Source organism: Macrobrachium nipponense, chromosome 18 (assembly GCF_015104395.2).
Source record: "Macrobrachium nipponense isolate FS-2020 chromosome 18, ASM1510439v2, whole genome shotgun sequence".
In the NCBI taxonomy this organism is placed as follows: domain Eukaryota; kingdom Metazoa; phylum Arthropoda; class Malacostraca; order Decapoda; family Palaemonidae; genus Macrobrachium; species Macrobrachium nipponense.
In genome coordinates this window covers 71949953-71968632 of record NC_087211.1, presented here as the reverse complement: position 1 = coordinate 71968632, position 18680 = coordinate 71949953, and the positions used below count along the sequence as shown (strand labels likewise).

Below are 18680 nucleotides of genomic sequence, written 5' to 3'. Positions count from 1 at the left end.
ACATGGTTTTGTACCCGAAAAAGGTACACAAACCCAACTGTTAGTCCACCATAAGAACACATAAAAATATGATAAATGAGAAAGATACGGATGTGGTTTACCTAGACTTTGCAAAGCCTTTGACGAGGTAGACCAAACTATATTAGCTAAGAAAACTAGAAAACATAATGTTGAGGACAAAGTAGGAAAATGGATAAAAGAATTTTTGCAAAACAGAAAACAGACAGTGATTGCAAACGATGAGAAATCGGATGAAGCTAAGGTAATATCCAATAATACAGGCATGGAAACAGATAGAAGGAATTGCCGAAAAATATATCTTGGAGCTAAAAATATCAGAAAGAGCAAGCATGAAGTAGATTAATAGTGCCCAAAACTATACCAGGAAAACTAAGGAAAGCACACAGGACATTAATCCACTACGCATAAGCATCGACAATGCAGCGTCTATTCAATGCGTTGCCATGCAGCTCATCTGAGGAACATATCAGGAGTGGGCGTAGATGTGTTTAAGAATAAGCTCGACAAATATCTAAGCCGCATCCCAGACCATCCAAGATTGGAGGATCAAAATATACCGGAAGATGCATCTGCAATTCTCTGGTAGACATTAGAGGTGCCTCACACTAGGGACCTGGGGCAACCCGAACGAACTGTAAGGTCTGTAAGGTAAAGTCTGTCTCTCTCTGTCTCTCTCTCTACATACATATATATATATATATATATATATATATATATAGTATATATATATATATATATATATATATATATATATATATATATATATATATATATATAATATATTATAAATTCACACATATATATTGTAATAATTGTATTAATAAAATATCGAAAATAACTGTGGAACTGTGGATCTTGAGCTCTATATAGTTGAGACAAACTTAATGACACGTTTTGTTCAAATGAGACGATACTTTATAACCTTCAAGAAACAACACTAGCCTGACGCAAGCGACAATGCGTCACAGAGACGGACACCCGAAGAGGCAGAGGCGGAAATGATTCATTACATATCATAAACATATAACGTTGACTTGTAATATGATGGGAATTTGGAAAATAATGATCACAGTTTTTCTCACTACAAAACCAATGAGCACAAGGAAGAGAATTCATACACAAGAAGTTAGGATAGAAACGAGACTAAAGGATATTCATTAACATGCCTCGAGATCATTTTTAGCAATAACTCAGTAATTCTTATAACTCTACAATTTTATCGGCAAGAACCTTCGCAAATCTTTACTAGGAGGGAATGGAAAAAGTTTTTTTTTTTTTTTTTTTTTGTTTTTTTTTTTTTTTTTTTTTTGTTTTTTTTTTTTTTTTTTTTTTTTTTTTTTTTTGCAAAATCCACCTTGCTTTTACTACTCTTTATTTTATAGTAGCCTAATAAAAATTATCATATCGTCAACTCGAGGAGATATGAATATCTGATGCTCGCGTCACGTTACTCAATTCTGGACATATAGACATGAAAGAAAAGCCTCCAATAAGAATTTGTGTTAAAGAGAGAGAGAGAGAGAGAGAGAGAGAGAGAGAGAGAGAGAGAGAGAGAGAGAGAGAGAGAGAGAGAGAGAGAGAAATTTGTGGTGATATAGAAGAACTTGCTTATTTTGTTCATGCATCATAAACACATTGTAATTTGAATTTTCATGTTCCGTCTACGAAGTTGTTGAAGATATTTATGGTGAAAGATTCAGAAGAAGAATTACATTCGTAATACCAGAGTAAACTCATTGTAAAACGGAGTTATAATTAGCACACCAACTTCCGGTTAGCACAGAGGGCTTCTTGATAAGTGATTAAAGAAATGAAAAAAAGATACAGGTGGGTAACTGATTACCAAGAAAGCTACGAAAAAATGAAAAAAAATACCTTCCCAACAAAGAGCATTTAGATCGAATCAAAATGACGAAAAACGCGGGTCTTATACAAAAACTGAATTACTATGACAAAAAACAGAGAGAGAGAGAGAGAGAGAGAGAGAGAGAGAGAGAGAGAGAGAGAGAGAGAGATTAGGAAGCAAAGGATTGTGGAATGAATACAAGATCAGAAAAAAAAATAATTCACGGAACTTACGAATGAGAAAAATAATTGTAGGCAGTAAGAGTTTCACCTCTGAGTAGTTTATAATCTCTTCCTCTTCCCCTAAACACGATAAAGGAAAAAAAAAATGACCATATCAAGAGATGAAGTGTTACAGCATCTCTCTCTCGCTCTCTATCCATACACGAAAAAAAAAAAAAAAAAAAAAAAAAAAAAAAACAGGAGATGAATCTGCCTGGAAAAAAATTGAGATAAATCGGTCACCGACGTTACGGTCGCGTAAGTGAAGGAATGGTAAGATGGTATCCTTTACTCCTCAGCTCTTTTTCTTTTCTTCATCCACTCTCTCTCTCTCTCTCTCTCTCTCTCTCTCTCTCTCTCTCTCTCTCTCTGTGGTTCGGTTCCCACAACACAACCGAGTTACCGGCGCAGCTCATCATACGTACGAACGTTTTGTGTGATAAAATTTCCATATATGTCTTTATCAAAAAAATATTTAATGTAACAAGTACTATGCTACAGTTGCTGAGCCGATGACCATGAGACTTGCCATGCTAGTTTTTGTTATCAAATACATCTGGACATCTTGAGCGAGCGAGGATGCGCTACTTGTTAATCAGGCTTCCGATTTCATATATATATATATATATATATATATATATATATATATATATATATATATATATATATATATATATATATATATATATATATATATATATATATAACGGAATGCACCGTAATACAGCCTGTTGTCGTGGACTACATAATTTTAGTTTTAAGTTAAAAGTAAAATAAATAAATAAATAAATAAATATATATATATATCTATAATATATATATATATATATATATATATATATATATATAAATATATATATTATACTGAAAGAAAACTCACCACCCTTCAGAAAAGCTACGGAGAAGCGATTGCCACATATTGAAGCCTTTAAAATCTCGATAACAGAAATATGACGACCTACTGTGCATGTGGTTACAGGAAACATAAAACATCTTTAAAAGTATGAATGTTATGAGAACTCGCGTCTCTTTATATCTCTCTCTCTCACACACACAGACAAACACGCACACATAATATACATTATATACCTATGTTCAGTGTACAAAAAGAAGAATATTCAATACAGAGAAGTTTCTTGGATATGGGGCTAACACATTCATAAAAAAATAAAATAAATCTTCAACATTGGTCAGAAACGTATGGTGTCTGGTGTAAGTAACAGAAGATTCTACGTGCGAGCATAGATTCGAAATATAAAACAGTCTCGTGGAAAATGACATCATTAAAAAAACAGTAACAATTCAGGAAGAAAAAAACAATAAAAACTATATCGTCTACAAAGGCCGTGTCCGACTGACTGTTCTACTTCTCAATGAACACTGGGATGTAAACAGGGATGCCGGGGCAATGGTCGTAGATTCCAAACATGCTTCTGCCTATATCCAAACAGGAAGTAGAAATCGGCCCACTTAAAATTCATCTGCGAGTGGTCATCCACCGTTATGCATCAATCACTCGCTCACACACACACACACACACACACTCACACAAACGAAAAACTTTGGTTTGTGTCAGTGAACACATTTCCTGTGGTCAACAGATTTCCTTCTCTCCCTCTCTCTCTCTCTCTCTCTCTCTCTCTCTCTCTCTCTCTCTTTTGTTCTATTTAACATGTCTCATTTATGTAAACAGGTTGTGTTTGCTGCAAAAGTTCTCTAACATTACATCATTGACCTCAGCGGTGCTAAATATATTTGCACCATATAATAATAACACGTAGCCCATAATGATGATGATAATAATAATAATAATAATAATAATAATAATAATAATAATAATAATAATAATAAAATCCAGTTAAAAAAGGACACTATTTTTGGCAATCATTGCAAATTTTATATTACTTTCCAATCCTTTCATAAAAAGATCAGAGTTCATATATGAATCTATAATTAAATCTCTATCCGCACATACTTGGACAGTAGCTTCAGTACAAAAATACATAGTAACTCTCTCTCTCTCTCTCTCTCTCTTTTGAGACATCCTAATCCTTGTAACTCTCTCTCTCTTTCGAAAAAAAACCCAAAATTTACGTCTACTTGCGTTTCTTTACCTCTTTGATTACATAATGTGACAGACACTTTTAAGTCTCTCTCTCTCTCTCTCTCTCTCTCTCTCTCTCTCTCTCTCTCTCTCAGCTCGTTTCAAGGAACGTTAAACAAGTCCCCAAGGCGTATAGTAGGTAGCTTAACGACCTTAACCCACTCGGAATGGATTCCCAGCATTGTTAGTTGTCAGGGGGGAAAACATTTTCCACAATCCTGGGAATTCTCACACCACACGGCGTTGCCATAGTGCGAGTCATCCCCAGCCGAAAATATTGCTGCTCTCCAAGTAATCAGAGATGCTTATTTAAAGCATTTCTCTCTCTCTCTCTCTCTCTCTCTCTCTCTCTCTCTCTCTCTCTCTCTCCTTAATGTACTCTATATTCTACTACGTCGAAAATAATATATTTTTCTTCATGTCTACTTGTAGGTAAACAAAGACTAGGGTGTAAGACAAATAAGCTGATTGGCTTTTGTTATTTATGTCTACTTGCATTTCTTATTCTCTCTGTAGAATGTTACAGGCACTTTTGAGTCTCTCTCTCTCTCTCTCTCTCTCTCTTCCATATAAAAAAGGCTAAAGCCAATCGACTTGCTTGTCTCACAATTTTGCATAACTTGATGCAAGCAAATCTCTCTCTCTCTCTCTCTCTCTCTCTCTCTCTCTCTCTCTCTCTCTCTCTCTCTCATATCAAGTCTTTTACACAAATGTTTCAGAGCTAAAAGAACAACCTTTTACAAACTATATAGTACAAATCGCAACACACTAATCTTGAACCTATCTACAAGAGCAACCTCCACGACAAAAAAAGGATTTGCTCTCGAAAGCAGGCAAGGCGCGACAAATAAAAATCAAGTTGTCACATTATTATCGTGCTTGGCAATCATAATCAAGGTCGCCTTGCGCCGTCCTCCTAGGAGGAGTGGATTCACCTACATGCTCACCGAGCATGGTGCACGGACAGACGTAAAACCCAGTCAAGAAGGAATCGTCGTTGTTCTTCGTCCTGCTAAAAAACGGGCTAAACCGCTACAGACAGGTTACCGGCCTCAAGAACGCAACCCATATTTCAGGTTGGGCTATTGCAGCAACCCGTGTATCGGGACTGCCTTCCCATAACAATGGAAACTCTAATTGAAACTCTAATCTCACGATGGGTTCTAAGGCAGCCTATGAATCGGGATAATCATTGCCATAACAAACGCAGCTCAGATAGATACAGTTTTTATGGCAACTATTATAAATGGGATATAGCTATTAACATATTACGTATACAAACAAAAATCAAATCTTTTACGGCAACCCATTCATCAGGATAGTTTTCACCACTGAATGTAACCTATATATCAAGGGATTTACTTAAGGCAACCCACATATAAGAATGGTTACTACTATAACGCATTCAGTCCATCTATCAAATGTTACGGATGTGTGATAAGGTGCCTGAATATTTGCAGAGTTTACTTACTTGAACATTTATACTTCTGACAGTGTCCCATACAAAGCATCTTTAATGATCCAACGTAAGATATTTACAAGCTGTCTACGATTACAGAAGTTTCAGATTTTACAAATCATCTGAGATATTATTAATGCGTCTAGATAAATGTGATTTTGTTTAAGATTTATGAGGAGTCTGACGAACTTATTAGGTTTTTTCGATGTTGTGTTCATCTTGCCGTAGCTATTTATATTACTAACGCTTGTAATGTTACTGGGATTTCTTGTTACATGTTTACGTAGTAAATATAAGGTCCTTTCAAATACCCATACTGAAAATTGCAAGGTATCATAGCTACCCGTTTTAATGTGAAAACTTGCATACTTCTTACACCACAAGCAAAACGCATAAAATGTAATTTTATGGCGACAAAAAATATACGATGATATAACATCACGGCACGAACATCAGATCGACTAATTTTAGTATTTAAATCTTTTCAACATCGTATTCATTTACAAAGCAATTTATGAATACATAAAATGCATGTTGATAACGTCACAACTTACAGGAACTACTCTTGCGTTTATGACAATAAAATGTTTGCTTGACAGTATCATTAGTTTAACGTGTTAAGCTACTGGTCTACTCAGTATTGCAGCACGGACTAATTTCCTTGAATACATGGATGCTTAAAAAAAATGAATATATTAAGTATGACAACAAAACTGAGTTTCCTTGGATCATATCTCGTGCTGATGTCTCTCAGACTGGATGAATACAAACGAGAAATAAGAAAGTCAAGGACTGACTGATTATTGTAACTTATTGTTGTTATTGCTTGTAATGAATTTTCACTTCACAGTGGGACTGACTGTGGACTGACTCTATGACCTTTCAGGTGTCAGACGAGGGCGTTACCAACTAGGTCACAGAGGTCATTAAGAAACTGGAAACTCAGTATTTACAAATTAGCGAAGGAGAAGCATTGGTTAAACTGGACAACTTATATACCAGCAAGTAAAAAAGAAAAAAAAAATCCAAGTGACAGCGTCTTTAAAGAGATAGCGTCAACTTAGTGAACAGTAAACTGGCAGTATGTGAAAAAACAAGAAACATATAGCGAAGATAAATAAACCTAATAAACCTCATAAATACAACGTGACTTAATCTCTGAAACCACTCCCCACCCAACATTTCTTTTAGCCCGGTACTGAACGCGATCCAAGAGGCAGGGAATTTTTTTTTTTCTAACGAATAATATGTAACTGGCGCCCAGCAAGAAATTTACGAAATAAAAGTAACTCGTTCTTTTAGGCCCCCACCAAGGGATGCTGTCACGCCCACTTCTCCGAGATGAAATTTACATCCCTCCGGGAAATTATCAAAACAAAGACGGTGTCTCTCCTTACTTTTTCCTGTAAACAAGGAATCTCTCTCTCTCTCTCTCTCTCTCTCTCTCTCTCTCTCTCTCTCTCTCTCTCTCTCTCTCTAGCAATGTACATTTAAAACAACATAATAAGCATCAAGCGATATTTTCTTTAGGTTTTGTTTAAGGAGACTAACCATGCTTTATGGACGTAGTTTTAAAATGTACGTTAGCACGTAAGCAATCTCTAACATATCATGCTTATAAGTTTCGAGGGTCTTTTAAATACAAATAAACAGCACACGAGGAAATAGACAACGGTGGGAAAAAGAAATGTCAAATAGAATGCCAATAAGGAAAGAGGAAAATAGCAAAATACAGTCATCCTAAAAAAAAATATATATATATATACATTACAGCGTCTAAACGTCTCTGATATGCGAAAGAACGTCATAACGACAAAATGAAAGAAAACAAGAGAAACGACAAGGACAGGGAAACAGGGGAAAAAAAATCAAAACTCATAAGAAGTAGCGGCACTTATAAAAATCTACCTTGGGGGAGAATACTTTAGAAAATCACCAATGTAGTGCTCAGTCATCCGTCCCTTCCAACTGACCTTTACTTACACTCACCTAAAAATAGTCACAGTCCAAAAACGCAATCTCAATCCCCAGGTATAGAGGTGTGCTTAATATAACTGCAGGCTGTAATTGGTCATTTTATCATGAGCATTAAAATTAAGAATATATGAACAGGCTTTCGAATCGCATTTATAAAAAGTGCAAGGCAAAGTGAAGGAGAATATGAATTCCACGTCATTCTAAGGATCACCAACGACACAGGCAACGCTATAATAGCTTTAACCAAGCATTACATTCATGACAAACAGTTTGCGCTCACTGACAGAGTGAAATCTCTTAATATATATATATATATATATATATATATATATATATATATATATATATATATATATATATATATATATATAAAAGACGCTGTGACGCACAACACCAATATTGAAAAGATAATTTACAGTGCTATTACATACAGTATTGTGTGTGTGTGTGTGTGCAAATTCATATGTGTGGATGTACACACTTAGTTCAGCTCGCGCGCATAACCATCACTAATATGAACACAGTCTACTCTATCCTACACGTGAAAGTTTCGAAAAACTACTACAAAATAAAATATTTTATAAAATACTGAAACTATAAAAAAATATGCATAAAAAAAAACCAGGGTTTCGAATACAAATTATTTTCTGACATATCAAACAAGGCTCTCGCGAAATACTTACAGAATCCGATTTCACATTAGCCTCTTATTCGTGATTCTTCACTGTAACATCAACTCACCTGTGGATATAAAAATTAAAAATTAGTTTAAGACAATAAGGAATCAAGAAATCAACAGGAATTTATTAAACTCTAAAAATAACAGCTTTCGAACATCATGAATCTTCTGCAAGGCTGAAAAATCAACCCCAGAAAAAGTCCCGTCTCCCTGCTAACGAACATACGAACAAACAAACCGCAGCATAAACACAACCTCCTTGTCGGAGGTAATAAACTAAAACAAATAATAAGACGAACGAGAAAAAGAAATGTCAAGTCAATAGTCACTGCTCTTGAAGATTAAGAAACAAAATAAACATTCAAAGGTCACTACAAAAACAAACACGATTCATCTATAAATGTAACTATACTCTGTTTTTTTCATCTATCCACCTGCCTGTGGTGTTTTTGTATGGTAACACTGCTACCCGGGCTTTACATAGTTACATTGCTTGCACTCAACAATAATAATAATATCCTATTTCGAATATTAACGGTGCAATTCGCATACTGTAATTTATTAAAACACTTTTCAGTTGCAAATGTACACCCAGATATCTTTTATTTACCTAAAACTTACACATATCGTAACTATTTAAAGCCCGGGACGCAGTGTTACCATACGCAAACAGCACAAGCGGATGGACAGATGGAAAAAAAACAGAGTGTAGACTTCTCCGCGATGAAACCTTTTGAGTATCATAAAAAAATATATAGGGACTGATGGACGAACTAGAAATACATAATGCATTAGCATATTTGATATTCCAATGCAATGAAAAACTCCAAAAAAGTTTAAAAATGCAGACTTCTGAGGCACTGGTCTTTAAAACATTTGGAGAAAGGCTTAAGAGTATTCAAATTTTTAGATTTACGACTAATCAATACACTAGGTTCATTTTAATTATCAATGTACTGTATCTTCTTAAATCATTAAGTATATAAGTATATAATAACAAGTATAGCTGTCATAGTGTAACGTACAATATATTTGATAAATTGCCGTATGTTCGCAAAAAAAATTTTTTTTACAGTAATATTAAAAAAAAATTTTTTTACAGTAATATTTACAAAAAAATTTCTTTTGACCTCATATAGTAATAATACTTTCTGAGTGCTAGAATAATTTTCATGTGGTGCAATCAACCGGAAGCAATAGAGTAAAAATCGAACAATTTCCATCCATCAACCGTAAAGTGGGTTGATTAACTTTTCGCACTTCTATTTCACTCGGAAATCCCGTATATTTTTTACCATTATAAATACCAGTAACACGAATAAAAAATAACAGTATTTCTGAATAAATATCCTCCCATTCCAACGTCTTACTTCTTTCCTACTGAAAAGGACATTTCTGGAGTCAAGGAAATATTCCCCCGGAAATGAGAAGCGGCGAGCGATGCGAAATAACCGCAAACTGTCTTCATAGTTTTATAATGGCCAGAGTAAAATTGCCGTCTAATAACGTCCGCAGGCGGAATGCCGCCGATTTACCGCGAACTGGAAATCCATTAACTTACGAAGTGTATACTCCAGGACGCAGTTATGGAAGCGCGAAACAATATAATTGTCAATATAGTTTATACATTTAGTTTATACAATGGAATTTTTTGAGCTGTACGGTATGTCAAATTCATTTCCAACATAAATGCTTGTATAGAGAACATGTCCGGAATGTTGAATTTCACAGCCCTATACAAACATACACATCATATATATATATATATATATATATATATATATATATATATATATATATATATATATATATATATATACACACACATTTGTATATATGAAATAGATATTGAGATAATTATTGAAAAATGGCGCTGTTATGAATATGTGTCGTGCCTGGAGAAAAAGCGGAAATCCTTTCGCGCCTCGTAATAAAGGATTATATTATATGTAATATAAATACATATATATATAAAATATATATATATATATATATATATATATATATATATATATATATATATATATATTAAAAATCAAAGTTAATTACTTAAAATACAGTGAATAACTTAAAATATCATTAATAATTTATAACTGAAACTGCTTCTTTTATTGCAGAACTATAAAGGCAAGAATGAATGAAAAAATGTATGAGATTTGGGCCATATGGCCCATCTGCAATAGGTCAGGAGGCCACTGAACGACCAAAGACATGAAAGACAAAACGACGAATGTGATAGAAACCCAACGGAGAAATTACTGCACATCTAAGGTAATTAAATGCAGAAAGATAAAGAATAAAATATCCCCGAGATGCAAACTCGACAGAAACACACACACACACACACACACACAAAATACACCGGTAAGGTATACAAGAATACTGCAAAAAATACACGTGAACAATGCAACTGTAACAAAAAAACCATTAAAATAATTCTCAGATGAAATCCATGTTACAGGGTTTCACAAATTTCTACAGTGACACTAGAAAGTATAGCAAAGCTCTCTCTCTCTCTCTCTCTCTCTCTCTCTCTCTCTCTCTCTCTCAAGAAAAACAGAGCAATTACGATACTACTGACATGCACTGTTATCAGTAACAACCGCAACACGACAATATTTTATAGGAACAAAACCTAAAGACGAGAGAGAGAGAGAGAGAGAGCCATCTTGTCATGCTCTTCACACGACAGGGGATTATCTCACTTGAGAGAGAGAGAGAGAGAGAGAGAAGAGAGAGAGAGAGAGAATTCACCCTAATGACGGCACTATCTCGTCCGAAATGCTACAAACGACAGGACCTTTAAAAATCGCAGATAATAAATGAGTTTTGCCCTTGATGGACTCATGTGATTTCGACTTGAAAATATGCCAGCTTGTGTTCTTAGTTTATTTGTTCATGAATTTACAAAGGTTCAGTTATTTGGGCCGGTGCAGTAATTAGATGTATAAATCTTTCAAATGCAACAATATATTGAATAAACTCTGCTAAACCGTGCTTCACTCTAATGTGTTATTTCAACTTTATAAAAGAATTTTCGTATCTTCAATGAAACCAAAGATTCTTTCCTTCGTTTTAAATCAGCTTTTGGTTATCTCATCTAATAAAGTTTTGCACCAACAACGTTTAGACAAAGCTTAATTTAAACACAGCAAAGGCTTCAGCGAGGACGTCAAAAATAAAAACTAAACACATGTCAATCTAGACACAGGAGATGCAATCCATTACCTTAGAAACAGGTACACGACAGAACCGGACCGAGATTTAGGCACGTACGACTAACTTAAGAAAGATGCCATCAACGGCGGCAAGAGAGAGAGAGAGAGAGAGAGAGAGAGAGAGAGAGAGCGATGAGAGAGAGAGAGAGTTTAATTGTTCAACAGATGAGGAAGATGATAACTCTGAAATGACCACGAGAGAATGTACTATGAAACCAGAAAAGTTTACAGAATAAGATTGAGCCCCAAATGACCTCATTTCTCAAGATGTGAAAGATGTCGAAATTGATAGACACAAAAGAGAGGAGAGAGAGAGAGAGAGGAGAGAGGAGAGAGAGACAGAGAGAGAGAGAGAGACCTTACCTTACCTTACAGACCTTACAGTCGTTCGGGTTGCCCCAGGTCCCTCAGTGTGAGGCGCCTCTAATGTCTACCAGAGAGTTGCTAGTACATCTTCCGGTATATTTTGCATCTTCCAATCTTGGATGGTCTGGGATGCAGTTTAGTTATTTGTCGAGCTTATTCTTAAACACATCTACGCTCACTCCTGATATATTCCTCAGATGAGCTGGCAACGCATTGAATAGACGCTGCATTATCGATGCTGGTGCGTAGTGGATTAATGTCCTGTGTGCTTTCCTTATTTTTCCTGGTATAGTTTTGGGCACTATTAATCTACCTCTGCTTGCTCTTTCTGATATTTTTAGTTCCATGATATTTTCTGTTATTCCTTCTATCTGTTTCCATGCCTGAATTATCATGTAGCGTTCTCTCTCCTTTCTAGACTATATAATTTTAAGGATTGTAGTCTTTCCCAGTAGTCTAGGTCCTTAACTTCTTCTATTCTAGCTGTAAAGGACCTTTGTACACTCTCTATTTGTGCAATATCCTTTTGATAGTGTGGGTACCATATCATATTGCAATATTCAAGTGGACTACGAACATATGTTTTATAAAGCATAATCATTGTGTTCAGCTTTTCTTGTTTTGAAGTGCCGTAACAACATTCCCATTTTTGCTTTACATTTGCCAACAGAATTGCTATTTGATCATTGCATAACATGTTCCTATTCATCATCACACCAAGGTCTTTAACTGCTTCCTTATTTGTGATTGTCTCATTATTAGGTCCCCTATATGCATATAGCTTTCCTTCTCTGTCTCCATAATTTTATTGATTCAAATTTATCAGAGTTAAATACCATCCTATTTACCTCTGCCCAATCATATACTTTGTTAAGGTCTCTTTGTAGAGCGTTCCTATCTTCATCACAAGTAATTTCTCTACTTATTCTTGTGTCATCAGCGAAACTACTCACTACCGAATCCTTAACATTACTGTCTATGTCTTCAATCATAATAACAAACAATATTGCAGATAGCACCGTACCTTGTGGCACACCGGATATTACCTTGGTTTCATCCGATTTCTCATCGTTGCAATAACTATCTGTTTTCTGTTGTGTAAAAATTCTTTTAACCATCTTCCTACTTTATCTACGATATTGTGTTTTCTAATTTTCTTTGCTAATATATTATGGTCTACTTTGTCAAAAGCTTTTGCAAAGTCTAGATAAACCACATCTGTTTCATTTCCGCTTTTCATATTTTTGAATATGTTCTCACGGTGGACTAACAGTTGGGTTTGTGTACTTTTTTCCGGGTACGAAAACCGTGTTGTCCTATATTAAACAAAATTATTTTTTATTAAATGTTTCATAATATTTTTCTTCATTACCCTTTCATACACTTTCATAATATGTGATGTTAGACTCACAGGCCTATAATTACTTGCCTCTAGTCTTGATCCACTTTGAAAGTAGGGGTGATATATGCTAATTTGTGCTCATCATAAATCTTGCCTGTATCTACACTTTGTCTTAATAATATGCAAAGTGGCTTTGCGATAGAATGAACTACTTTCTTTAACAAAATAGCAGGGACTCCATCCGGCCCTGCAGCAGCTCCATTTTTAATTTCATTAATTGCCTGCACAATATCAGCTTCATTAATTTCTATGTCAGCTAAATATTCACTATTTTCTTCCCTTACTTCTATATCATTATCTTCATTATCTATTCTAGGGGTGAATTCTCTCTTATATCGTTCTGCCAGTATGTTGCAAATTTCCTTTTTTTCATTCGTTAATCTTCCCTTCAATTCTCAGAGGGCCTATTTCTATTCTTCTTTTATTCATCTTCTTCGCCATATGAGTATAATAGTTTGGGGTTTTGCTTGATATTAATAGGGTTTTTTCTTCCAAGTCCCGTTTTTCATTTTCTTTTGATTGTATATCTTTTTGTTTCTGCATTTTTCTATCTTACTTTTTAGTTCTATAACTTTCCATGCATTTTTTTCTTTTGCAAGACCTTTTTTTCCACTTTCTGATTTTCTGGAACAAGATCCTTCTGTCTCTTGGTATGCATGAATGATGTTTACTTTTCTTCTTCTTCGGTATATATTTTTCCACTATTTTCTCCAATAATTTTATATAATATCTCCGTATTTACCCTTATGTCATCACTTACGAAAATGTTATCCCAATCTTTGTTTAATTCTTCATTAATAAATTTCTGACCATTTTATATTTTTACTGTAGAAGTTGTATTTCCCATATCCTTCCCACTTTTTCATTTCTTGCTTATCTCTATTTTCCACTTGCTTTGGAATGAACTGTTAATTTCTATGACATTATGGTCTGAAATACTCGCATTATAAACTATTATTTCTTTAACATAATTCATCTCGTTCACAAATACTAGGTCTAAAGTATTTTCCTTTCTTGTTGGCAGGTGATTTATTTGTTGAATGTTGTATTCTAGTAGCATATCTAATAGCTTTTCAAATTGCCTCTTATCTTCTGCACTACTATTACTCTCTTTATATGTATAAGTACAACCACAATCTCCTATTCGTTCTTTCCATTCTACGAAAGGGAAGTTGAAGTCACCAGATAGGAGAATAGTCCAGTCCTTGTGATTTCTACATATATCATCCAATTTTTCAATTATTAAGTCAAACTCTTTAGTATTAGGAGGTCTATATATTACTATGTTCATCAATTTTTCTGATTCAAATTCTACCGCTATTAGTTCACATTCTGAGTTACTATATTTCTCATATATTTTTCCTTGTTTTTTGTCTTTCCCATATATTGCGGTTCCCCTTGATTCCTATTTTTTCTATCTGATCTATAAGTTTGGAACCCTTTTATTTGATCATCATTCCCAGTCTCTTGGGAATACCAGGTTTCACTTATATTCATTATATCTATTTTCTTTTCATTTTGGGTTAGTTCTTCTAAGTACTCTATTTTTTCTTTTTGAGTTACTCGTAACTAAACCCTGCGCATTCATCACTATGATGGTTTGCGTGTTTTCTCCTTCATTTAATACTGGTAGTAATAAGGATTTTCCCATGTCTCTTTCCTGTTCTGGTATGTTGTTCTTTTTTCATTTCCAGAAATTCTGACATTAAAAAATCCAACTTTTCCATAATATTTTATCTTCCTTCATCATAATTATTCATTTTGTGTCTGAATCTGCAATTTTCTCCGTTCTGCAATATCCTCTTGCATAATAAATACAGTTATTATCTCTTGAGTAGAATTTCGGAGTCTGATGCTTTGAAATTTTTTGCTGACACCTCTGCATATCTCATTGGTGGTTTGCTTTTCTCTTTTACCTGATATTCTTGATTTCTCTCTTTATTGTTTCTTTCTTATTTTGGATTTTGATTACTTGGTTGGTTATTTATTTGATTATGATTCATGGCTACAGGGTGCATATATTTGCATTTTTTGTCGAACTTACATCCTTTTCCTTCTTTTAGGTTTTACATATTTTTGGATGCAGATCTCTGCAATCATCCCCATAATCCATCTAAGTATGCACATTTACCATATATTTCATAGTTTTGACATATCTTAGGATGTTTGTAGTAACATCTTTCTCCAAATCTGCAATTCCCTCTTTTCAAAAGGTTGCAGATTTTGTCTTTCTTGTCTATTTTTCCTCTTTCCCGTCATTGTGTAGATCTGGGTAGAGCCTCTTCGGGATTTGCTTTTTCTGTTGTCATATCGTAATTTATTTTCTTCGTAGGTATGCTGCTTTATTGCCTCATATGTAGTATCAATGAGTATCTCTGCATCCATACTTTTATCTTGTTCTTTGTTTTCCTTATTTTTTTCTGTCATTTCATTTTGTTTTGTTTACTCTCTTCCGTTTTCCTCTTCTTCTTCTTTTTCTTCTTCTTCTTCCTCTTCCTCTTCTTCTTCATCCTCAACTATTTGTACATTCAATCTTGATTTAATAACATTGTCAATCCATGATAGACATGTTGAACAAACAAAAAATTTTAAAAAAATTGTATCTTTTCTCAAATCTTGTATTACCTCAGCACACTGTGGATGGGTCGGAATGTTTGCATGCAGCACATTTTCTGATTAGGTTTTGTGGATTGACTATGCTATACCAAACCTTACACAGTTTGCATGCTTTTGGCATTCTTTTCCTAATGCATCAATTAGGATATTCACAAGATTCACCTTATTCATTTTTCCTTTGTCGGAAATAGTTGGTTTATGTATATTTTCTTTATGAGTCTCTTGACCACTTGGATTTTATTTGGAACTTCTTCAATTATTTTCAAGATGTTTTCATTAGATTTGTTCCAGTTTGAAGGATTATATCCTTCTAATATATCTATGAATGCTTTTGTATCTTTTTGGTTAGGACTGTTGCTGATTTCATAGATGAGAAATGCCAGTTCCCTTCCTGCTACCTCATCGTATTGCGAATCTGCTAAACACGCCAAATTACGCCACCTCTTCCCGCAGTTGGAACATTACTGCCAATTCTTGTTCTGATTTATAGTATTACACTTGATAAACTAACTAATTAGAAGACGCTTTATCCTACTATTTTCACACTAATCTTATCACCGATAGTTTCACGAACACTTCTAGACATTCTCAAATTCTAGTCGTATGTTAAACTTGTGATATCTGTTGATTAATCTGACTTCACGCGGGTACGTCTCACCAAGCAAGATGGCTACTACGAGAGAGAGTTACAAGGAGTTACAAGGATTAGGATGTCTCAAAGACTTCTTAGTCCATCAGAGGAGACATCGTATGCCCACTTATCTTTATGAGCAGGTTTTACTGATCATTCAGTGTCCTAGTGATTTTGTCTAGCTTTCTTTTAAACTTTTCCAGAGAGAGAGAGAGAGAGAGAGAGAGAGAGAGAAGCTTTATAATTCAAAAGATAAAAGATGATAATATTGAAAATAGCATGAGAGAATGAAAGAGAGATTCTGAAACAGGAAAGGTTTTGAGATTAAGAGTGAGGTCCCAATGACCTCGTTGTTTCTAAGGGAGGTGAAAAGGTCGTCAACATCGGAAAAGTCATACGAGAGAGAGAGAGAGAGAGAGAGAGAGAGAGAGAGAGAGAGAGAGAGAGAGAGAGAGAGAGAGCATACAGGGCACCTGAGCTTCAAAATAACGCCATCTATAATAACCCAAAATACCTACTAGAAAACAAAAAAGCACCTGTCAACGGACCAACCAACTGCAAGGTTGCCACTTCTGATAGGATGATAATGCTTCAGATGCAGAACCATTATATGGAGGTACGATTTCACCTCAAGAAATGAGAGATATGCCAGCGACATAAAACAAAACTGTTGCGGTTCCCTGCTTCAAGACAGAACTCCTCCGGCGTTCACCAGTATTGCAAGCTAACCTGTCTTGCTGTTTTAGAGGAAATAGTCGCTTTCTATTCCATTTCTCTCTTTCTTTATAGAGAAGAACCTTACAAAAACATAAATGAACCAAATTAACAGCAAAGTTTCCTCTACTTATATGGATGATAGATATGGACGTTCAAACTCAAAAAAATATTTATTACATAAAAAACAGCTATGCCAATAAAATCGTTCCTCAGTAAAAATCATCTAACCACTTCGAATATCGTTTAAATAAAACCCTAAAAATATATACACAAAAATGCATTCAAGGCATTTTAAAAAATACTGCTGCCACATAAACAAAAAATCAACCAGAAAAATTTGGACACAAGCAAGACTAGAGGTGTCATGGATAAATGCATAACACACGAACGCATACACGAATTTTAATATTTCAAAACGAAGCGACCAGTGATAATAAATAAACACATGTATTCTATGCACTTCAGTTCTAACAATATAACTAAACAACATAACACCCAAAACTCTGAAACAAAGCCAATCCACACATAACATAAATAAACGTTGACAGCAGCAGCCAACGAATGCACGTACACACACACACACACACACAAACGGCAAGTTAGCCAGAGCGTGGCACTGAGCACATGCCAAGAGAGTGCCGCCGAATTTAGCACCAGCACGAAGGAGGCCCAGGAGGACACAGCGAATTTTCTCCATGGGGGAGGGACGAGGTCTCTGCGAACACATGAACTCGCTTATTGCTGTTGGATATCATCACCGACATAATAAGGAGACTTCGAGGTCAGGAACGGAAGCAAATCTTCAAGGAAGGGTGGAAGGAAGAGAGGGGACACTTGAAAAAGAATGGGAAGAATAGGAGGAAGAGAAGAGAAGAGAGTAAGGAAGTGAAGTGAAGGAAGACGTTATAATCAGGTCAAGTCTTGTTTTCAGTTGGATACTGAAAGAGTAAATGTCTCTTTAAGATATGAGGACCATTTGCACCACTGACAAGATGAGAAGAAATATAAGAAGCACAGAATAAAGAGGTCGAGGAGACACCATGAAAATGGTTATAATTGTGTTTTACCTTACTTTAAAACCTCGTCATTGGAAATACGGCAAATAGAAATGAAATACTTTTCAATGAATAATAATTGAACATATGTTAGACTGACGGAAAAGGGAACTTTGAGGAAAATGGATAGAGAGAGAGAAAAGGCGGGAGAACAAAGGTACAGCGTTTAAGGGCTGCGACGATATCTTATCAGTGCCACACTACGTTATGTCAATGGTTACTGGATAAAAAAAAAAAAAAAAAAAAAAAAAAAAAAAATACGGTCACCAATGCTTAAACCTCAGAAAAGCAATTTCAATGATGCGTGTGGTTAATATAAAATAATATAAATATATATATATATGATATATATATATATTATATATATA

At 34.8% G+C, this 18680-nt stretch overlaps 1 protein-coding gene across 1 annotated transcript in view; it reads right to left on the bottom strand.

Moving 5' to 3' along the window:
* LOC135197142 (nostrin-like) overlaps positions 1-18680 on the bottom strand; it is a 265962-nt gene that overhangs the window by 214507 nt on the left and 32775 nt on the right.